The sequence below is a fragment of the Streptopelia decaocto genome, assembly GCF_964273445.1.
Source record: "Streptopelia decaocto genome assembly, chromosome: 15".
Taxonomy (NCBI): domain Eukaryota; kingdom Metazoa; phylum Chordata; class Aves; order Columbiformes; family Columbidae; genus Streptopelia; species Streptopelia decaocto.
In genome coordinates this window covers 10,725,520-10,750,421 of record NC_138670.1, presented here as the reverse complement: position 1 = coordinate 10,750,421, position 24,902 = coordinate 10,725,520, and the positions used below count along the sequence as shown (strand labels likewise).

The following is a 24,902-nucleotide window of genomic DNA, read 5'->3' as shown; positions in this document are numbered from 1 at the left end:
ACCTACTTGATGTCCTCAAGAAAACAAGAGAGAAACAAGGGTAAAATACAGGGTGGGACTAGTCTTCTCACAGGCAAAGAAAGTAGATTTGGTCTCCCAGGACCTAGTGGGTCCTTTTAGGAAAAGGGGAAGGTAGATCACCATGGCAACAGAGTATTTTATGAGATACTTTAGTCGTGCAATATGCTGTGCTGTGAACATAATAGATAAGGCAAGAAGCAGTCCTCTTCCAACCAAATAGAAAAGCTTTTAGCAAAAACATGGAGTGCACTTCTGTCTGCTGTAATTTCCAATAAAGACAAACTGATGCTGCAAAATACACTGTGGATATTGGTAACAAAAATTCTTAGCAAAGCTTCAATTAAAGACTCTGGTCACTGGGCTACCTGATCAAAACATTTAAAGACTTACAATCAATGAAAGAAAGCTAATATGAGGGGAGGGTCAAACTTATTAGCTACTTGCCCAGCTTCTGTGCAAAGTACCTAAATCACACCAGATTATTGCATATGTGTAAAAATAGACAAGGTGACAGAATTTGGGAGGGTGGCTGCAGGGACAAAGGGGCTCTCAGTCCAGGTGTCTTCTGTGGGTGGCAGAGGTGGACACTGCCACTGGCATTTGGGGGGCAGCAGGGGACAAGAGAAATTCAGATCAGAAATATCACTAAAACAAGAAAATATAACAAAAAGGATATCGCAGAAAATGCAAAACCACCATAGCCTAAAGAATAATTTAGAAATAACTATTTCTCTATGAGCAGCAGCCAAGGAACTGGCAGCTGATGTTGGAATGTGTGTGTTCGATCACTGAGAAGCAACAAAATCCAGGCTTAGTGGCAAATACTGCATAGGAAGAGACCGTTGTTAAACATGATTGAGTTTTATTTTTGCTCTATCGATAATTTACTATTTTGAATCATCACCAAGACAGCCCTTTAGTTGTTTGCTATTTTTGAGAAGGCATCTCAAGTAATGGCATAGATTTGTAAATATTAAATTGAACACCACCAAATAGGTTTCAGTCACTTATCTCATAGATAACATTCATTCAGAGCAGAGGTGATGAAATCATTATGTTAAAAACAAGCACAGCCACATCCACCTTGAGTGAAGTCAGAAGCAGATTAGTGGCTGGTGAAATGCATTTGTTACAAAAGTAGGGTAGCATACAGTAGTAATAATACTTTCTGCTATTTGCACACACTGCTGAATTTTAAATTAATTGTAACCACACAGGAAAAAGACCCGAGGGTTGCTGTAGAGAGCTCTCTGAAAACATCTGTTCAGTGCGCAGAGACAGGCAAAAAGGCAAATGGAGTGTTGAGGTGCAGAAATACGATGAGAGAACGCCATGCGAAAAGTACTAGTGTCACTATAGAAATTACAGGATCAAAGATACCACATTACTCAAACATGATAACTCTCATCAGATATATGAAAAATGCAGAAGAAATAAAAGCATTAGATGTAGGGGAAGGCGTCAACATGAAGGCAAACTGAAAATAAAGCCAGCTTACACAAGGGACAAATAGAAGGGGTAACGGTGCATTAAACAAAATGGGATAAAGAGCACATGCCAGGGCTGTCCTTTCTTCTGCCCTCTGCGAAGAGGTAGCACAAGGAACACAGCCAAAAGGTAACAAGTTTCAGCTTAAAATTACAAACAGCTAATTCAGATAATTCAGATAAACTGATCTAAAAATATCATGTGTTTCTGTATTGAATATAGAAACAAAACCTTCTCAATTATGAATTCACTAACTTGTAATACTAAATGCAAGGCTCAGAACTCAAAGCCCAGACAATTGCAGTAGGTCACTTAATTTTTCCCCATTCAATGGCCTTTGGTTCCCATCTCTGAGAAGATCCAAGTTCAAGACAATAAGATCCAAGTCCATCACACCCCACTCAGTCCCCCGGCTCCTATAGTACCCAGAACCATTTCCCTATAGATTTACTTCAGAGTTATCTTTTCTTGACCCAGAGTCTGACAATAAATCCCTGCCAGGCTCCCACTGCAATCCAACATGTTTACTCCTTATAGCATCTCCTCAGTTCATCCTTTTCTTTCCTCAAAAAAATACACCTGCTTGTACTGACTTCAAACTTCCTGTTAACCTGACTAGCAATGAAAACTGGTTTAAGCCACATTTGTTGTCCCTAATAAGAAATTATCCTTGCCAAATATGATAGTTCTATTTGATATGTTACTTCACTGTGTTTAATAATGTTCACATGGAATAAGAGCTGAAGATAGCAAATAGATCAAGAGTCTTCATTATTTTTGTGGCAAATTCCTGGGGCAACAACTTTTACGTATTCAAGGAAAAGTCACTTTTTCCTTTTGTTGATTTATTTTCTTCTAACAGACAAGTTCCAGTTACACTTTCTAAAGCTCCTTAGAGCTCTCAAACTTATTCCAAGGATGTTCTGGGAATAAGAGTCATTATTTGAAGCTCGGTTGCTATGGATAATACACTAATCAAAATACCAAGCAAAAGCGTAATGCACGAGCCAGCATTCCAGGGATCCCGTCACCTACAAGGCTGCAGCTCAAGACCAGTCCTTATTTACTGGTCCCAACTGGCAAATGGTTACACCCTCATTCTCTATTCCAGCACTAAGAATGGACACACTGCAAGGTTCCCCATGTTTACAAACCAAACAGATCCAGCTCGACCCTTGTTCTGGATTAAAACAGCCGCCTGAGGCCCAGGGATTTCAACAGACAGATGTTTGGGCATCACTTGATCACTTAAAGCTTTGCTTATTTGGAATAGCTACAAGTTAACATTACTTTGCGCAGCCTTAGTTATACAATTGCTTGTTCATGTTCTCTGCTGTAGCAAGGCTGTCTTTGAGGGGGGGGTGGAAAAAAAGGCAAGACCACCAGATATAGGCGGGCATCCTTAAAATTAAGTCTACACTACAGAGCTTGATTTTTCACAGGAACTCCCCATCTTCTGTTCAAAAAATCCTCTGCTACATTTTTCTGCAAACCTTGCCTTGGCAGCAACAGGCACCAAAGCAGTCTTCAAAGATTGTAGTAGAATTTCAGTATCATAAAATAATCTTAAACCTCATGCAATTAAGCCATTAAACTTTCCTAACAGAAATCAAAATGGTCTTTTTGCTGAATAAAACATTTCAAGTTCATTCACTGATATGATCTTGATGCCCTACTTGTTCCCTTTTTAACCAGGCCAAAAAAAAAAGAGAAGAGCCTGAATGGAGATTAAATAATAATGAGCTTTTCATCTAAAAACAACTAAGCTTAACCGCCACAGTCAAGCGTTCCTCACTCCTAAGGTCTTTGCCAAGAGTATTTTCCCCTGTGGGCAACTTTGGGCTTCAATGAGAAAAAGTCCATCATCTGTGTCAGTCTATTCCAGTGCTGCTTTCTATTCAGACAGACCAGAGTATTTTTCCCTTCGTGACTGATGGGTAAAACACTTGTTTTCCCACATTTCATTGTCCTCTCTGTTCACAAAGTCAGATCTTCGCCTGTTTGAGTATGGATACTCAGTTTAATTTCCTCTAAGAAACCTATCTGTGCAACATACAGCTATCTGAGACACCCATAAAAACAAACCCTTCACAATATTGAGATAAATTCTTCAAAAGTAATCCAATCATTTTTGCCCAGGCAAATTTATACAATCATCTATACAACCATTTCTATCTTGTGATTAGTTTATTTTCCACTTAATATTTTTGCATTAATAATTCAAAATTTGGGGAAGTATGTGTTGAGGAGGACAAGCAAGAAAATGATGTTTGAGGTATTATTGGGATACATTTGTTAAGGAGATTTTGAATACATGAAAATAATCTTCTACTGGAAAAGAATATCACGCGACCTTACTGAACATGCCCACGGGATAAATGTTTCCTGCTGCTTGATAATGTTCTGCATCGCACCGAAGGCATCTGTGCAGGAAAATGTCAGTGTTCATGAGAAAATACTTATTTTAGGATCCAAACAGGTCTATGCACAAGACACTCATTTTCCCAGAAAAATGGTCCCCACACTTGACTCTTGAGAAAATACAAACATTATTTTGTTTTGCAGATGGGAGAAATTTAAATGTTTTGCCTGACCGTGAATGTTTTAATGACCATTTTATCAGGCTTAGCCATACTCACAACACAGAAAATAAACTACATTTTTGTGAGGGGTACATACTTCTAACAAGGCCATTCTATTTTTTAATACTAGAATTGCCTTTAGATATTTAAAAGAAAGTCCGTGTGAAGGACTCTACACACGTGCCTGTCAATTCAACACACCAACTAACAGTAAATCTCTAAAAAACCACAATCAGGGTATTTTTTAAGTGAGAGGATAGACACAAGCTTACTCAACTCAAATGCTGGTACTTCCTTTCCCTTCCCATTCCCTGCAGCAATGCTGCTGCCCGACTCCCTGCGCTCCCTTAGCAGAGCTTCCCTTTTCATGACACATTCTGTTCAAGAGCCCTAAACATTAATTAAGCCCAACAGTCTTCAGAGACGTTAGCGCAGCTATAAAAAGGTTTCGGAATCGAGTCGCTACTGAAGGAACTGGCATCTGATCAAATTTTTAAGAGTTATGCTCCCTGCTTTATGAATAAATCAAGGAATTATCAGTTTTTGAAAGTCTCCGGGACTATTTTAGCTCTTGGTGCCTCGTGTACATGTTAACAGCCCTATTTTATGGATTCGGCATCTAAGGCATATAATGAACCGAAGGGGATACCAGTGGCAAAACTATGAAAGAATACAATCCTGTACCTTTGCCAGAAGATTGTATTTTAAAATTATTATTTTTACTTATATATTTAGCAATATATCTTTTACACACTACAGTGTCTAAGCAAGGAATGGTTTTAATCGAGGACAGCTTCTCAACTGAGGATTAGCTTGCAAGACCCATTATTTTGTTCTGGTTAATTTTAAGCATGGCTTTCAGAGACACTATGAATGAAGTCGGTTTTCCTGCAGACTGGGGTTATATTACCACTAACTGAGAGAATGACAAATTCCAGCGCCAACTAATGAATTCATGACAGTTCAGTATTTTACTATATGATCACATCAGCTCAAACTCCTAAAGTTACACAGGGGACTTCAGAAAGTCAATGGTACCAGGGTCACAACTGTACAGGAACATCCAGTCACTCCTCCCATTAGAAGAGGCTACTCTAGGCACGAAGACTGGGGAAAAACTCCTTTCTGGGTCTCCTTAACTAATCTATATGTAGTGCAAATGTGTAACTAAATCTAATACGACAAGAACAAAGGCCTTATAAGGATTACCAGAGCTAGCATGAATTTTACACACATATCTTACAATTTTAAAGCAGTTGCCTCCAAGGAGGGAAACCCTTCAGGAGAAGCTGCACCGAACTCTTCTGATCAGCCCGTTTGTATCAAATAACCATTCAGTTTTGTGATTTTCTCTTCACAATACTGAAAATCAACACTTTTGGAAGTGAAAGTATAGGAGAAAAACCACCAACTGTTTGCATACAAACAACATACAAAGCTGAACATTCCTAAGCTAGCTAAATTTCAGCATCCTGACACTTGAAAACAAACAAAAAAACAACAAAAGCCAAAACCCCACGGACACCCACAGAATTTATCTTGCAAACACAAACACATAAGCTTCAAACCATCTGAAATTATGCTGCATGTAGACAACTGCTGAAAAAAATGCAACTATGTTTTCCCTTGGTCAGAAACCAACTTTCAGAGAGGATAAGAGACAACCTGACGAGGTTACAAAGCAAACCTACCCTGTGCTCAAACTCTCTATTAAACATGCATGAAGCTGAGCAGAGGAACTGCCTTCTCCTCGTCCTGCCCTGCCCAGGAAGCACAAGCAGCAGCGAGGTTCACTCCAGGCTTCCCCTTTTCCGCGGCACCGCAGGGACCGAGCCCTGTCCCCGCTCCACTTACCACCACAATAATGGCCCAGGAACCGCCACTTGTGTCTACCTCTGCAAAATTAGCTTCTGGTTACAAATGCGACATTGCAGTTTTCCGCTGAGAGCTGGTGCTTCCTAACTCTGCCCTAACTACAGGAAAAGCCCATTTCTGCAATTCAGAGGAGGCACCAGTCGGTATGATTGGTAGTAGGAAAAGCACTTAAAGGACTTGCTCTTTCCCCATGAAAACCTCAAGCAATAATGTAATTCCATCCTTCCTTAGATATTTCACTGTGTGCCCAAGAAGATAAGGCACACGCTGCTCACTTGGTGTTTCTGGGTAAAAGAACTGCCCTCCTAACAACACTGCACTGACTCAGTGACTGCGAAAGCCCAGCCAGAATTCTGTTCATCTCCATACTAGCTACCAGCACAAGGCTGGGCAACCTTCCTAACCCAACAAGCTCCACATTAACCTACATTCATAAGACACAGCAGGAAGACAAATAACACACATCCCAGACAACCAAGGGAGAAAATTTAGGGAATATTCCCCAAGCGTAAGCTGGCCACGTGTCTCCAGGTCTTACAGCTCCTGCTACACAAAGGAGCTGGGCAAGGGCATCACCAGAGCCCTGCACCCTGACAGCCCAGCTGCTTCCCGAAGCTTTACATTTACTTCCCAAAACTTTACATTTTACTCTCAGCAAGCCAACCCTCACTTAACCACAGAACAGGGCAAGCCTTACGGCTGTCCTGGATTTTAAATTGGGGCTGGACAGGACAGCACTCCACTAACACTCTGGGGCTTTTCTGGAGCACTTTGTGCTCCCATATCTACCTGCATTGGAATCCAGAACTCCGCAATGGATGAAACAGGCACATCAGCTTCTGAAGCAGCAGGTTGGTTTTATTTGGACAATGCTGGAACAAGAACCGACTCTTAGACTCTGCAAGCCAAAGCTCTGTATCTTGCACATTCAGCTGGCAGGAGAGCCACTCCCTTCAAATATTCTTTCAAACGGTCTCTGTCTTCTCCTCCTCCACCCTCCACTCTCCCTATTCAGATGGCAAAACGGGGGAAGCTGCATTCCAGGGCAGGCATCCCCATCATCTCCAGCCCCAGCAGCTCCTCAACTCTTCTATTCCCAGGTGTTAGAGAAATGTCAGTGACAGGTGGACATCCCAGCTGGGCACAGGTCCATGACATCCTTAACCCCATCCTCCTTGTGCTGCTAATGAGGCTGCACTGAACGTGAAGCTACACCATAACGTGTCCTTCAGCGATGCTGCAGCCGTGAGTCCGCAGGCACCTGTGGATTTGCTTCTCCTGGATCCGAGTCCTGCAGCTGCACAGAAACTCCACAGCAGCACAGACCCATTGCCAGGGACACGATCCACTTCTGATAAGGGACTTGTACTTGAACTGCTTGTGAGTGGCATATGGCTCAGGAGTCACTTTAACCCGTGGAGTGTTAAAAAAAAAGTGGAAAGTCTACTAAGTACTAAAACTAGACCCATTCCCTGGTGACAGCAGGATGAAAATGAAATTTCAAAGTGGAAACACATTTTCACAGTACTGTTAAAGATCAGAAATGGAAGAAAGCACCCTTTATAGAGATTTCACTTAAGCGTCCTCATTAAAAAGAGAGAAATAGTAGCAGCGTGCAATCATTAGGGTCATCCAATATATTTTTGAGTCCGGAATGCTGAATTATATTTCTTGAGATTCTAGAAACTACCATAAACAGTTTGAGAGCATGTAGCATCTGCTACTTCTAAGATGAGTCACGGTAGGAAATTCCCCTATATTTTCTAGGAACCAGTAAGGCAGCCAGTGACTGAAGCAGTGATCTGGCTATGTGTGCACCCACACGAATGAGAAGATACAACTGCTATCAATAAATGCACATTATATTTGACATACCGACTGCAGATTTCAAATATCAGATTACAATTAGAAAAATTATTTGAGGAAAACATTCCCCCATTTAATTTGAATGCAATATCAATTTTGTCAAGATACATTAAGGACAGAAGAGACTGGCAGAAAGAGAAACTAATTTAAACTGAATGAATTTGAGGACATTTTGAAGGAGGAAAATTTACCTGGGTTCTAGGTTTGAGCTTGGTCAGTAGGAACCATATGGATTTTAGAAGTCGGGTCAAATTACTAGATGGCCTTCTAATGAAGGAACGCAACTCCATTGACAACACAGAATTGATTTTTACTTTAGCAGGTATTGAGGAGACAACTCTTTTGCTAGGCACAAATTCAAGACACAAGCCAAACTTTTACAAAGTTATTTTATACACTTTTGACCCATTTCAACATTTTCACTCCATGGTCAATACAGCTGCAAGGAAACTGGGAGGATACAGGATTTCTGTGAAGATTCATACAGTCTTGGAGCATTGGTTGTGTCCTTCAAGTTATGATACATTTTTGGTTTTGGTTTCTAATCTGATAACGGGAGCTCAAACATTTGTGTGCAAGTAGCAAACTAATAACACTTCCAGATAAGCCCTCAGGCTCCTAGAATTACTGAACAGCAGTAGTCTCACCTTCAGAGAGTACAAGAAGGCCTTCTTGAATTACCGGGACTCTTGATAAAAATCCAGTAGGACAAAAGAGAAATTCCACCTCACTTTTGAATACCTGAAAGTTACGTCCTCATCTATCAATTGAGTGAACTTAAATCCACCACAAACCAGCAACATCCTATCTCCCATTAGGTTGAACCGCTTGGAAGGACACTTGCGTACATAAGGCCACTGACACAGAATAAGATTCACTATTTTTCACCATGATAGTGACTGCAAAGAAAGTTACAAGCCCTAGTATTCAAGTACAAAGAACTATTCGCTATGCCAGTAATAGTCTATAAGAGGGAGTTTGGTCGTACTGAAAATTAGTTCTCAGACTCGTACAGGTTCTCTGTACAACCATAGACCAGTCATTAACTCTTTAAAACATTCCCGTAAAATGGGAACTCTTACCTCAATTATCTGTAATATTTATACTAAATATTAATTTATCCAAGCATTAACTTAAGTATATATTTCTACACAGCCTAGCTAAATGTGGCACTATATCTGAATAGTCATTAATGCTATTGTAATAAGATAGTAGTACTGTGTCAGAAAGGACAAAGATCAGATCACTATAGTTGGTAGCAACAAAATAAGGCACAGACCTGGAATGCAGCAATCCATAGCTGGTTTTAGTTCCAAAGGAGAATATTAATCATACCAGCATTTCTTCTCTTTTCAGCTGTCATGTGGCTTTTAATTGCCAAGCAGCATTCACTCAATCCCAGAGCAGAATCAAAAGATGTCAATACAGTCCCATTAATATATCCAGTATCTTGTTTCAAGCTGCAATCAGTGCTACATAGATGAGATGAAGATACAAAATCTGAACATTATAAACAAAACTTCTACATAAGTAAATCCATTCAAATCCCAGTCCTTTCTGCTGTCCAAAAAAACACAAATCCAAATTCCCTGCAGCAACAGGAAAATGCATTAGATGGGGAGGCCTATGCATACAATGGCAAAAATCTGCCCTGATGCATTCTAAGTTATGCTAGGCTAGAGGAAGCACTATTGAAACCGAAAACAAAACAAACCAGATTTGTCAAAGAGATCTCTGGGAGTCTGAAGAAAAGCTCACAGGTTCCAGGAAACCTGCTCAGCAAAATGTCCATCACACATTTGTCATGTTTCACTGTGCTAGTAAAGTGACAACCCTATGCATAAGAGTTTGTATCAGTGCAAGAAGTGTGTATAATGTAAGCACACCCATGTATATTATAAGAGGTATACTTACAACACACAGCCTTATTTCCCTCTCTATAAAGAATAAAACTGTGGCTTCTAAGTAACAACCGTTTGATGAAGAACAGTACACCATGGCTGCTGCCCGCACTCACAAACGGATTTTCCAGAATTCAGGAGGTTTACAACTCGGGAGTGTCTCCAAACCATAAGGACCGCTGGGGACACGATGTCAGTCATTGCCAGAACTTCCACCTGGAGAACATCTGCAGAATCCATGCAGTGATCTGGTTGCCCCAATTTAATTTTCAGCGGAGTGCTCACAAAGCACAGCATCCACATGGGGCCCTTGCAGGATGCAGAAAGAGCTCAGCACTACAATTTTCAAGCCAGCATTGTGCACCCCTAAGTCTAGGCTAAATTACACTAACAGCCATCATGAATCTTATGCTGCAGCTCTGTATTCATCAGTCTGGATGAAGGGAGGATCCCAAGATTTTACCTATGCTGGCATTGAATCAATAAGTACATTTAGACAGGCCTTTTCCACAGAGTATGATTCAGCTACCCTACATGCAGAACACGTACAGCTTCCAAATGCTGCTTTAAAAAAAGCAACACATACCACCCTGAAAGTACACCAGCGTGAATCCTTCAATATAAAGGCCAGCAACCTTCAGCACTGCACCATCCACAGCTGAATTAGAGTACTGACATTTTAAAATAGCGTTTTAAAAAATATTTCACGTGCGTTACTGCTATCTGAGTGTTACTCACCAAGACAGAACCATTTCCATGGCATGTTAAGAATCACACAGCAGACAATCATCCCACAACTTGCCATGTGCATATTTATTAAATGACCACTACACTGTAAATACAATCAGTGACACTTATATCAACAGAATGTAAAATAGTTTCCAAACCTGTTACTGAAATGTCAGTATCAAGCTTAAAATTTAATACACAAGCTAAGCAGAGGAAGCTCCACCACTACGCAAGAGCAGACCTATGGAGGTATTTTGTCACCAAAGATGGGCCAATACCCTGGAAGCACTAAGGGAAGTACAAGCAGCAAGGCCATTTCAGGTCTGAATGATTAAGACATTTAACCATTTATTTCGTTTCTATCATTGCATCCAAGAGAAAAAGAATCCAGGTGTGCATGCTGAAGTGCAGCAGCCCAAAGGCAGGCTCCGAGAACATCTGAATCCTCCCATTCTATCACCCACCGCCAGAAGAGACTGGACTTACTGAGAAAGTGAGATAAATTAACAGTCAAAACAAACACAAAACACCCTGGAAATCTCAAAGGGTAACCCAAAACAAATGCTAAACAAGCCTGGTAGATTTTAAAGGCTACACAGAAACCAAAGTGTCCTTCAAAAGGCTCTACTGTCTTCCAAAACAGGGACGGACAGAGCACAAGCACTTTAAGGACAAGGAACAAGATGATCAGCACAAAGAGAGAAGTGTGTTGAATTCATCTGAAGCTCATTTTTGACAGCCAATCAAAATACATAATAATTAAAATTAATTACAGGTCAGCAAATGTTCTAATGCTCATAAGCTATTCAAACATATTCCACAGCAAATTTTTGTTTGTTTTCTGGTGTGCATTTGTCCTTGGAAGTTTTTGGAGTTTGGGATACGGGTTTAAGTTAGTCCCAACACAGACAGCAAAGCTTCTTAACTACCTGCCCTAAGTCACACGCTTCAACAGATAAATTTGGCAGCCTTACATACGGGTTCAAGATTTTCATTTGAACCACCAGAGGTTTCTTGATTCAATTCAGTAAATGCATCACTTGGCATGTAATTTAGCAGGGAGGATAAAATTTTAAAGCTGCTTCTGAAAACAGTGGAATATGCCCAGATTACTATATAAAGATTCTGGAAGAGCTACAAGGAATTTAGCTACTGTTACATATACTTCTGCCTCTTGGCCCTGTACTTCCTTCCAGAGTTGGTTTATGCAACCAGTAATTGAAAGCATTTGCCATCAAGTTTTTCTTACTTAATATCAGACACAGAAGATTCCAATGCGGCTTCTTAAGCTGGAAATGTGAAAGAGCTATCACAAGCATATTTGCAAAGGTAGAATGAGCCTAACACGAGCTTGGTGAATAAACTGGTCTTTGGGGAAAGAAAAAACATGGGACTGAAACACAGGAGCTTCCATCTGAATATGAGGAGAAACTTCTTTCCTTTGAGGTGCCAGAGCCTGGCCCAGGCTGCCCAGAGCGGGTGTGGAGTCTCCTTCTCTGAGACATTCAAACCCGCCTGGACCCACCTGTGTGATCTGCTCTGTGACCCTGCGTGAGCAGGGGTTGGACTGGGGGATCTCCAGAGGTCCCTTCAACCCCAGCCAGGCTGTGATTCTGTGTGAAAGTCAGCGAGAGCAGCAGATCCTTCAAGATAACATGAAAAGGGATGTTGTGGTAATAGAAGAAAAAATTATATCTAGGATACACCCATTCTGCTGACAGAGGAAACCTTGCTCTAGATTAGAAGTTTTCCGATTTTCACAGCCCAACTGAGTCAGCATGAGACAGTTTAAAGCAGTATGAGAATCATTTCAAAACACACTGTATGAGAGTAAATGAGGACAGAAACCAGATGTCCTGGTACCCCAACACAGCAGCACTTCACTGTCATGTCAGTGCCACGCTGTTTATTAAAGGTTACCATGAGTGATACTCATCTCTGCTCTTTCATTCCCGAAACTATAGTGGGGAAAAAGCAAAAGCTTTTCAGCTCTTCTGATCATTGCTGGTTTTAAGAGCTGTTGTGACAGGTCAGTGGGTATGGACAACACTTAAACTCCAAATGCTGTTTCCTGGCTGTTCCGAAAAAAATCTTCCTTAATTTTCTTTAAGAAATCCTGGAATAAACACTATTAATGCTGCAGCAAATGCACATGGCTACGTGCCTGACTTATTGCTGAGTTTTGGTGGCCTTTAATGGCATCTAGTATGGGGGGATGAGGCAGAAAGCTAGGAAAACATAGCTGTATGCATTCAGAAAACTTGTTATTTTTAACCGTGCATTTTAAGATCAGCAACCCTGAAGCAAAATGGTTAGAACATGTTCTGATAGCGCATCAAGAGCTTTCAGAGGGTGGATATTTTAGGCCCATGCAGCAAAACCAACTGATCCCAGGAAGGAAAACTCACCCACTGGGGCAAAAATCAACATAGGAGGGTAAGTTTATTCATCCATGATGCTGAAGAGCTTAAAATGGAAACATTCTATATGTCCCTCTTCAGACGAGGATGAACAACTGAACAAAAATGAGTCACTACTAGAGCAAATGACTGGAAAACACACTGATGGAAACTGATGGCATCTTCTGCTTCTCCCTCCTACCCATGAAAAGTCCTTCTGATCACATTGTTGCATGTTTTTGCAAAATCAGATCCACTATTTCTACTTTTTTCCTTTAATTAAGCTTTTGTGCTTCACCAGCTACAGAAGCTGATCTATAAGGTCTCATCTTTACTTCCAACCCCTAATATACTTATTTTCTTAGCTAAGGATGCACAATTGCAAAATCAACAGCAGCCAGAGATAATTGTGAAATGCATCACACCCAGTCCTGCAGCTCTGGAGGTTTAAAAACACTTAAAGGTGTAAAGAATAAAATTGGGGTGAAGAAGTAATCTATGTTTGGTGTGCTTTGGTATGAAAAAAAATCTTCAAAACAAAACCTGACAGCTTAATTTACCAAACATTCTGATTTAAAAAAAAAATAAATGCATATTCACAATGAGATAGTTAGAAGCTAAAAATAACCGGCCAGCTGCAATTCCCACCTTCTGCGGCCAGGCAGAAGTGCTTTCTTCCCCTCCTCCCCAAGCACACACAGGCTCACTTCCTTCTTCATTGCAACATCACAAGCTGAACTTGACGCTTAAAAGCCACAAAGTCCTGCCCAGGATTTAAAGTCACGCCCCACTAATTACATAAAATAAGCTCTTAGCACAAATGGTTAAATAAATAAATAAATAAATTTGGTTGACTTCAATTTTGATCTTAATTCCAAAACGTTTCAACTGGCTATAAAATAGAAAAACAATTTTCATTTCTGAGGTTTGCTCACTCCACCCAGATGTCTTTTTTTTAAATCTCACTGTAGAGCATGTTCGTTTATCTTGCTGCTATGTCAATACAGTGATCAAGCCCCTCTGAACATGCAGCCTTTTAAGGAGAACTTAACATTTTAGGTGTATTTTATCTTCATTTCTTATATATAAGGGAGGATAGCAATAGGGAGTGAGGGAGAAAAAACAAAAGAAACGTAGGATAATATAAAAGTCAGTTGTGCAGCTGTCCCATTCCAAAGGTGGTGCTAGACATCAAAGTAATATACTAAAGCAGCAAAACCCCTCCAAAAATCTTTGCACACTTCCAGTAAAAAGGCAACACGTTCTCTGCTGAGCTGCCCTCTCCAAAGAGGCAGCACACACAAATTCACAAACACACAAGCCACTCTACATTGTATTCAGTTCTGCCCATGAGAAGACAGAATAAATCACATGCCAGTTATTCAAAATATGTTGTGCTTTACTGATACTTTGACACTAAAAAGGCCAATTAAAACCCCACTCAGAGCAGGAGATGGCTCCAGGTCATACACCTCTTCCTAACCCACCTCAGAGTGAATAGAACCTGTTGTGCACTGCGGGCTGTGCCACACACCCAAACAGTAACCAAAAATATTCCCTATTGCACATCAATGCAGCTCCCTGGCCACCAGTTACCCACCCGAGTGCAAATATTTGGTTTTAAATGCCCTGATTTTTAAAAAACAAAACAAACCAACCACAACTCCTAGTTGCTTGCCCCAACCAGGACAGACCTGCAGTACCTGGAAGGACAGCCATCCGTTTCACTCAGTCTGAGCTTTGCTACAGTATTCTTAAATCAGATTCTAGCCTACATCCCCCTTCTACTAACAGTAGTAGCAAACCTTTGTGGTTCTGCAACGCTAGCAGTCAGCACTAGGAAGTTCCTTCTGCCAGACACCCAAGATGAAAGCAATGACTCCTCACACACACAACTTCATCTCCCACCCAGCTCTTGAGCCAACAGGAATATAACAGCACAGGACACACAGGGAGTTTCATCCAGACACTTGGCGTTCGGCTGAACTTCGCAAGAGTTCTTGATTTATGAATGGTGACACGGATCAAGCTGTCCTTTCTGTTTAAGGCAAGTGGGAAGACAGAGATCACAGATACAAAAGTTTTTTGACTTCCTCTCTGTGTACCCTTGAGACTCTTACCCACAACTCCACTGACAGCAGCTGCTCCTTGGCCCCATCACCAGAGCCAAATGTTCTGCAGCTGAGATGTTTGGGTCTTTACACATTCACTATGAATTCCCTGGGCAGCTTTGGAAGCCACGTGTCCTCAGCAATGCTCGGAAAGATTTCTGTTGTGCTGCACTGCTTACCTAAACTAAACACCTTCCTAAAGCAAAAAGCAAACAAACTTTCCTTGTTTTTGTTTCAATGAAACAGTCTCTCTCAAGAAAATTAATATGTATAGGTGCTTCCTTTTCTAATTTTAGGCTCCTGGTTATGCACTGGAAGTACTTAGCAGACTTCAAGAACACATAGGTCTTCAGAAATAACTGTTCACCTTCACATGATTCCTGTTGTAAGGTGCCAGGACCTGACATTTTAAAAAGTCATTGTATACCTGACGTAGGAAGTAAAACTTTGCATTTGGTAGTACCTACTTGCTTATGTGTCATCACCTTCTAGGCAATATTCTCAGTGCCTACCAGAAAAGCATTCTGCTGGGGGTTCTCCCCTGTTGCTTAAAGTGGGGATAGTTTTCTATGTAGGCTATAAAACACTGAATGACTAACACACCAAATATGTCGACCTTTCTGAAAAGACCTTCCTTGTTCATATTAGATATGCAAACAAAAAAACAACAAAAAAAATAAAGCAGGTGCAGGTAATATAAAGCACTGAATGTGGGTTTCCTAAAAAAGCGCTTAAGAAAAAAAGGTAAAATAAAAAGGAGGGCGTGTTAATTCTGATTCAAGGCTTCCTCTGCAGCTTGCAGCCGAAGACAAGGCAAATGCCTCCAAACCCAGTCAGTGCACAGGAAACAGAAAGTGAAACTTGATTATTTACTCATTACCTTAAACTCAACAGTAGTGTGGGTTGGTTTTTTTTGTTCGGTGTATTTTTTTTTTTTTTTTAATAACTCACAGTATAATTTAGCAGCACTGCCCATACCACCGTAGGGGGGAGTTTTTCAGCCCCATCCTCATTGCCCATTGCCTGTTCCTACCCCCAGAACACTGACTTTGCTGCACATGGTTATTCTGCAGCTGGATCAGTGTCCTGGTAGCACAAAGGTTTGTGCCAACATAACTCAGTGGGAGAAAGGAGAGGTTAGAGCAAGAGCTGGTTTTAATTTAACAGTAACATCAGCTTAACATTCATGTTGATTTACAGACTCACGATTTAAAATTCACCATCAATTTCATGGGCCCAAACCTCTGATCCCCACCTCCTCCAGCCTGATGCTTCAACAGGAATCTGAGCTTGTTGTTGTTGTGGTTTTTTTTCTTTCAGTCAATACATTTCAAATCTGTCAAGACATAGGAAACAGCTTAGGTATGTAATAATGAAGAGATGAAGCTGTCTGTATTTAGACCTCAGCTGTCAAAGCTGTATCTTGATTTTCAAGTACCTGAGTGTGTGGCACTGCTGAATTTTAACCAAGTTATTAAAGCTTAATAAGACACCATTGCTAATGACTGACAAGATTTAGTTTTGGAAAAAAATCCAATAGCTAGTCATTCCCAGAACAGGTTGTCTCCTTTTCTTGCATAGTTGCTTACGATAAAGCTAACCAGAAGGGATAAAAACATACTATCGAAATTTTTTTTTAAAGCTACAACATGAGAATTCACACAGAAGATTCACAGGTTGTCAAAAGACAACCTGAGCTTGGAGATCATGAGAGGTTTTAAGATTTTTTTTCAATTTACAAAGTAAAAATGTATAAAAGTTAGGCAGATACACATGCAAAATTCAGCTGAATATATATTATTTCTTTCGGCAAGGAGGTGCTAAGGGCTCCTTAGTGGCAGCATAAGTAGTCATCGCCATGCTAAACTGCCAAAATCCACTTAGGCTACAGCATGACCTGCATGCAAAACCAGCCGTGAAACAGAAACGAAGCGCTCAAGGCGGACTTGAACATTAACGCGTACGCTCCAGTTCTGCTCCAGCCCACTGCAGCTCCCTGGTGTTGTACCAGTCGGTATCTGCCCAGGGTAACTGGTGGGGAAACCAGAGACGGCTTCTACCACAGCTGCAGTTATTAAGACTCCTTAATGAATGGTCTAACAATAACCCAGGCTTAACCAGTTCTCTCAGTGCGAGGCCCTTAACCATAATAAGCCTTTGGAACATTCCTGTAGTGTTTTCCAAAGATCTCACAGCATGGGGCTACTAACTGTGCTCTCATCACCTTCTGAGGCAGGTGTTAGTCAACCTTTCTTTTTTTCTATCATTTAAATACAGATAAAAAAGCCAAGGCAGAAAGCTCAAACTACTTCCCTGTGGATCCACCACTGACTAGTAGCATACAGAATCCAGCCCTTCCAGATTCCAGACCTGCCATCAGCCAAAAGGCCATCATTATGAAGAAAGAAATTAGTCTGGTCTTATAAATAGCATTTGAATATAAGCTTTCCTAAAATATTTGCAAGGAGTTGACCTTAAACACCAGCAGGGCTGCACTGGTAGCCTGGGGCTCCAGTCACAGCTTGCATGTCATCAGAGCCCAGTGCTTGTCCCCCTGCCTCTCTAGGTGTCCACGGAGCCTGGATCCAACACAAACCATGTCACAGATCACATCACAACCTCCTGTGCCCACCTCTGGCTACTTCGGGCTCAGAATATCAAGAAATGGGAAGATTGCTCAAAAAGAAAATAAAGAAAATCCCCAACCCACCCGAATATGGAGCACTTGTTTAAGTGACTATTTGGTCAGCCTGTAGGGTTTGAAATGCTTCTATTGCGTACAACAAATTTAACTACAATTTCTGCAGCTCTCAAATGCTTAAGTTAGGTATATTTTGATTTATATCATGTTCATATGGTGAACATACAAAGAACAAGGTCCTTTTCCACTTTACAGCTTCCAACACCTGCAGCCGGTCTAAATCCTGGACTACATTTCCTGCAGCAAAACACTAAGCCCCAAACTGATTTTGTAACAAAAAAAGCCTCTAATGGCTGCTTCTCGAAGAGTCTAATTTCATTTGAAATTACCTACTTTCTGGTAAGACCTTAAAATACAAAGTCAAAAATTGCAAAAGCAGAGTTAAAGTAAAAATAAGACTCTGTGTAGCAAAAAAATAATTCTGGTAATTACTCATTTATTCTGGTTTTAGATACGTGCATGACCACCTCCTGCCCACCTGGGCCAGCACCAAGTGCTGAACACAAGCTTTACAACTGTAGCAGAAGCTTTTCCTCTACGGGAAGAGCTGAAAATGGAAAGGTTGTTATCTTCTGTGGGGATTCTCCACAGAGAAAAAACGCCACGCAGAAACGTACACAAGCAATTTTGAAAAACAACTGCCTGAGTGGTACAAGAAGCCAGAGCATTTTTTATTTCTGTTCCTCAGTTCAGGAGCAAAATGTGGTCACAGGTAGGAAAGCCACAAAATCCGCCTGGTTTTGGCTGTCTGCTTCCCAAACGAACACAAAACTCTATGAAAACAGGAGCCTCTACCAGTTCAGCTAAAGACTCACATTTCTCGATGCAAAAGCAGCAGCAGAGTCAAAAAGCCCTGTATTCTCCCTGTATTCTCCCCAGGACCACAAAACTCGGTGCATTAGTATGCATTAAAGCACCGCCTGACTGTGGCAAAGCGGATGAGACCTGACTCTTAACATAGACTGTTTCCATCCCAGCTCACATTTAGGTCTCAATTATCTTATCTGCTCTGCCACTCGCATATTTTCCAGATAAGAAACATTTCCCCCCCCTCTTTTGAAAGAAGCTCGAAGTTAAAACTGAAACCACAACCAATATTAAGATTTAAAAAGTCATAAATTGAAATTAATTTGAGGCTAATTATTTTTCTAAAATATTCTACGTACAGGTTAAATCTTTAGAACTAGAGTTAATTGACATGTAATTTTTAACAACAGTTGTACAATCTGCAAGTGGAAAGGGAGTATTTTCTTGCCTTCAGTTTATTCACGTGGTTTAGGTCAACGATCAGTTCATCTGAAGTTGAGAAACTGCTTAAGAGTAGGGAGGGGGGGAAAAAAGCCTGTTTTCCTTTTCCAATCTATGACTAAGAATGAGGCAAGTGAAGGGAGGATCTAAGATCCTGAAGGCGATGGTAACAAGAGGTCATTAGTTAATTCCCTCAACGATAGATACGACTTCCTGTATTAAATAACATCAGTTTTTAACGATGTCAAATCTTTTTTTTTTTCCCCTAAGGATACAGCAGACTTAAACTTTACCTGAACCAGTGAAAAGAAGCAGAAAGAAACACACAAGAAACCCAGAACTGAAAGGCAGATTGTCAAAAACCAACAAGTAAATAAGACTCATCTGATTTTTGTGTAAAAAACCTACAAATTTGAGAGAGTACATATAGTCCCTCTTACAGATATTGGGTATCTTTGCCCTAAGAAAAGCAGTACCAAATTTGGCATAAAGTATTTTTAAACCAGTACTTTAACATTTAGAAATAAATTAGAGTCAAATTTTTCATGAGCAACAAATGTAAACACCATTCTAAGGCTTAAATGAAGGTTCCTTCTTATTGCTTAAAACATTTTTGAAAAAGCTTAGTCAACGTATTCTTATGACCAAATATTTATTATCTATATTATTCCAGCACCTGTGAGCTTCAGTGACACTGCAGTAAGACCCACAAAGCCACAGCAGAAGCGATGCCTGCTCTGAGGAGATTATGATCATCTAAAACACGAAGAGATAAGAAAGGCAGGAGAGCACAAGGAAAGAGACGGCTGGAATTTATGTTCTCTGTAACTGCACTTTAGCTCGCTTTCCTTTGTGCGCTGGAAGGACGAAGGTGTACATTTTCTTCTTCCACCCGCCTCATCAAAAAAAACCCTTCCAGAAGTCATGTGAAGACAAAAAAAACCAAAACAAAACACAGAAGAAAGATGTTTTGGCTAGTAAGACTGAAATAAAACTGCATATTTACACGTTCTTAATACCTCTACTTCCCATATAAGACAGAAAGGATTTTAGTTTTTAAGCTGTCATCCCACAGAGTGAGACTGAACCGTAACAAAATAAGCATCCTTCTGGATAGCTGAGAGGCAGAGCTGGTAAGGCAATACATTAAAAGCTGTTTCAGACAGTTTTTAAAAAAACAATACACAACCCACTAACAATCCCCTCTCCTTTAATGAAACATCCCAGTGAGTTCATCTATTCACATATACAACTTTTGGAAAAGTGCTGTTTCCATTTAAAAGAATTATATGACAATTTACCACTATACCACAGTATTGCATCCAATGCAAACCAGCAGCCAAAGCTGTTTACAAAGCTTTCTGTTCAGTGTTAGACTAAAATTCCAAACTCTTTTTGCTGTGTAATAAATCACAACTCTGCATTTAACAATTTTCAGTGGTACCATATGCTACGTACTCCCATATGTTCCATTACAAGGAAGAAAAACATCATCTCAACATGAATCATCAGTGACTATATTCTTGTAAGTCTGGCTTAAACACTCACAACGTTCAAGGGCAACCCTAAATAAATCTGCTCAGTTTTATGCCAGATTCTGTGCACTAGAACAGCAGTTCATTTATTAAAAATTAAGGAAAAAAAGAGTTTTAATGTAGTAAGTGAGCACACTATTTGCATCTCTCCAGAAGCAGACTCATTATGCACAAAATTTGGCACACATTCATCAATTCCAATCTAATAAAGACATCCTGCTCATAAAACGATGATAATATCTGGTAGTCATAACACCTTTCATCCTAAGCTGCTTAACATGCGTGAAAATACGTAGATGACATACAAGATTAATTCCTCCCAGTGCTGAAAAGCAGTTACTCCGGAACATGGCACCTGCCACATTCTGCATCACAGCAATTCTGCAGAGTAGTTTGTGAGAAAATAACCAAAACAAAGCCACGTTTGCATTTTGGGCTACAGGGAAATTCAGTGTATAGCTCCCTAGACACAAGTTTATCCAGCAATTCGGGGTTAACATCTCCACACTTCAAGTGACAATTTCTTTCATGAAGTACAAACAGTTTCCTTCTCTTCCCAAAGACAGGGCAACCTGCAGCACAAATGCTTCTATTAAAGCAAAGTCATGAAGGCCCGAAAACAAGACACACCAAGATCACCACCATGTGCCCTTCTTTTGAGGAATTACTTTGTCTCTCAGATAACATGGCATCGTCATTAACAGTGACAACAAAAAGGGGTGCAAATGGGGGGAAATTCACTAGTCCAAAACTTCCAAGGCAACCTGATGGAGATTAGGTCACCTGAAGGAGCTACGTTCTCTTTGCCCAATTAACCCCCATGATCCAACCATGCCTAATTATACTAATATTCAGAAAAACTGACATTAATAAGCCAAATAAACTGTGAGAATGTCCTTATTTGAAAGTTTTTTGTAGCTAAGTAGGAAGGCATGCAACTGCACGTTCCCATATAACTATCGGTTTCATTAAATTCGAAATAAACTAGAGTCCATTTTGACTTAATATTTAGGGTGGGGAAAAAATAGTAATTACATCAACATCAAGCTATTACCTGTTCAAGGGCATAAGTGCTTACTTCATTAACAACTCAGACAAACTTGTTTTGTAAGCTCCCTATATTAAATTTGAAATTTCCCTGCCCTTACAAACTAAACTAACAATTTATTACACAAAAGGAAAGTCCAGTAAGACAACACACACACGAGTATATAAACAAGAACACTTCCAAAATGCTCAAGTCAAACACATTCTTTGCCATCCCTCAATAAGAACAAGCTTACTTGAGCCACCTAGAAAACCTGATTTCAAGAATTTCTTTGAATTCACTTGAACTTCTTAAAAATATATATAATACAAGCAGTACTCCAGGTTTCTTCAATCTGAGAGCAAAATCTATTCACCTTTAGAAACATTTTTCACATTTCCAACATTTCACATTTCCAATTATACCCATGGTATAATTCTACAGAATAAGGAAAACGTGTCACATTAGAAGCATTGCTCCTTAATGCTGTGAAGTGGCGCTTCATAAAGATTCAACAGAAGCTGCCACAGTATCATAAATAACTAGTAGGGCACTCGCATTTCCGACATCCTTCAGTAGCTCAGGAGATGGATGACCCCACCCCATTAATTTACTTTAATTTCTATTTCAACTTTCCTCCTCATTAATTAGGAACTGAGGTTCACATACATTACAGTTCCTGGCGTGCAATACCGATGATGATTTTAAGTGGAGCGTACTACATGATCACGCTTTGTGTGCTGTCATACAGCCAGCAGATCACAATGAGAAGTCAGAACATGTGCTACCTGTATAAGAATAGAAAAGAGATTTCCTTCTTTTTACCCAAAATAGCCAAGGAACCCTGGATTTATCAGATTAATACCTTCTAAAATACGTTTCACTCAATGAAGTAAAACAAACCTACCATATAGATATCAGAGACTGATAACAAGACAGTGCCAGGTAAACTCAATGAGCTACCCTTGGAAGAACTAATGAACAAGCAGACGCAATGCAATTGCATAATGTTTATTACACAGCACTAAGCCAAAGGCAATCAAATCATTCTGGTTTAATCAATGGCCTCCAAATAAGGAAGTAGTTTGAAAAATAATATGCATAAAACACTATTTTGGGTTTACTACTTTGATTTTTTGTCCTGTTGTGTAAAAGCACATCTATTAAAAAAAGCTGAGCATGTGCTGAAATATGATTTTATAAAACTCTACTTCTTGAATATCTTTGACACAAATGTTGCACTCTTATTCAAACTTAGCTTGCTGTAAATGCTGTGACTAAACCATACGAAGGTTCTGTTAAAAGAATCTGAACTGTCTTAAAATGAGCTGCTTTCTATTGAAAAACATTAAGCTTAGACACTAAGTTTTTGGTTTGTTGTGTTTTGTTTCCCTCCACCCCCGCCCAGTAAAATCAACAAATACATAAAATTTAAAGCATTTCATGAACACCTCCTCCCCTGCCACTTCCCATAACCTGACTCTTGCAGCATTTCACCAGGCTGCAGAACAACCTGGAACAAAAATAAATAAATCTGTAAACAGAGAAAACAACTACTCTGTGTTTCTGGTCCAAACTCACCCACCCCACCCTTTGTGCAGCAAACTTCTCTGACACTACTACCCCTCTGCTGCCCAGGGAACGAATTTCACCAGCAATACTACCCCTCTGCTGCCCAGGTACCGGGGGTCTAGAACAGCGTGTCTCAGCCCAGCAAACTCCAGACCAGATATGTACAAACTGGGTTTGCTCTTACAGGCAAGACAGCTGGTAAGTCAGAAGGGACAGTGCCCAGTTCTCTTGAAAAGCCTCTACATCCTGCAACACAACATGTAAAATAAATTTAGCAGCAAAAGCCAGGTGATACAGGATTCATATTTAGAGTGCGCATAAGTAGAAATATCTCATCTTTAAAAGTTTTGACTTGCAAGGATCCTTCTTAAGTGATAATGAATGGAACGAAGTAGAAGTACATACAGAGAATCACTCTAAGCAATACATATACAGAGGAATTAGTTTGCAATCTGAAAAACCCTATATTGGAAAGGGAAGACAGAAATAAGCGAGTTCTAGTCTTCCTCAAATCAGATTCTACAGGAAGTTATGAGTTATTAGATAAATACAAAATCTTGATTTGACAAAACCTGAAAGAAAAATACATTAATGCAGATATAAACAGTTTGCAGCCTCGCTGTCAACATGTAAAATAATTAAGTTGTCAGATATTTGTATTAATTTTTATGTTAAAATAGTTTGTGAACACGTATTTACAACACTCCCTATATTGTTACATTGCCCCCTGAGAACTCAAGAATTAGCTAGCTAGCAGAAGTAATACAGTTTTAAAGATAAAAACTGAGAGGAACAGCATGGGGTGTTATTTCTCTCCACAAACAGTCCACTATCTGTGTACAAATGCCAACACACGTACTGACCACTAGCAAAATAGCATTGTAGCATTCTAAACATTTGTTAGAAATATGTAAGCAGACCTTGGAGAACAGATTGGAGCCCACTCATCCTCACCCAAACATGAGCAACATAAACTGTGCTCAACAGCATAACACCCCTCCTGGGTACTTACCGTGTTAACTTTTAATCACATTGTGTCCCCCGGAACAGCTGCCACAGAGATGGGGAACATCCCCCACCAATCCACAATCCTGAAGTGTTTTCATCTTCTTATTTACATCAGTGGCCCGCTAAGGTGGGCAACGTGATTTGAAATCCTCTTGGACAAAGTAGAACTGAGCGCAGATCCTCTGCAGCCTGGCTAAGTCCTGCACAGCAGGGAGGCCACACCAGCACCACCTGTTTTGCTCTTTTTAAACAAACACAGTAGCTGCCACTTGACTGTGCGCTGAGCCCAAGTGCTCCACACACCTACGAGATCAGCGTTCAGCTGCTGGAGCAGAACTCTGAGGAGAACACCCTGTATGTGGACAGCAAATCCAGCACTGAGCCGCTCAGTTCTGCCCAGGCTGCATAAGTGATCAGGGAAAACCTGGATGCTACCAGGGCAACTCAGGGGCTACTGAATTCTAGAGGTATCGTAGTTATAGAATTAATTCAAAAAACAACACACAACACACACACAAAAACCACCCCACAACCACACCACAAACCAACATAAAAAAAAAAAACATGAAGAGATGCATATAAAACAAAATTCTAAGGGCTTAGTACTTGCCTACTGTCCTCCTTTTTTCTCCTTCCCACGCAAATATCAGCACTGCTAGATGACATTCAGCACCTACAGTAAATCATTTCTTGATGTCATTAAAAGGACAGATACATCTGCTCAAACCAGACCTACGCAATTACTTCCAATTCACTTTAAAGAAAGCTGACAGCAACCAAGCTCCCCTGTTCCCTCGAATTTCACTAGGCCAGCACTAATGCTTCCAAATGACTCGCTC

General features: G+C 40.3%; 1 protein-coding gene across 9 annotated transcripts in view; it reads right to left on the bottom strand.

The window, feature by feature from the left end:
* Positions 1-24,902, bottom strand: part of TAOK3 (TAO kinase 3) — an 83,018-nt gene that overhangs the window by 57,336 nt on the left and 780 nt on the right. For 3 of the 9 annotated variants that reach the window (XM_082066131.1, XM_082066123.1, XM_082066124.1), the window contains exon 2: positions 24,674-24,736. The exons of 1 other annotated variant lie outside the window; for it this stretch is intronic. The gene's annotated coding sequence lies outside the window, so the exon portion shown is untranslated. Of the gene's footprint in view, positions 1-5,945; positions 6,154-16,178; positions 16,296-23,239; positions 23,259-24,673; positions 24,737-24,902 lie in introns of those variants that run through there. 5 more of the 9 variants (XM_082066132.1, XM_082066126.1, XM_082066130.1 and 2 more) reach the window with 4 other exon arrangements.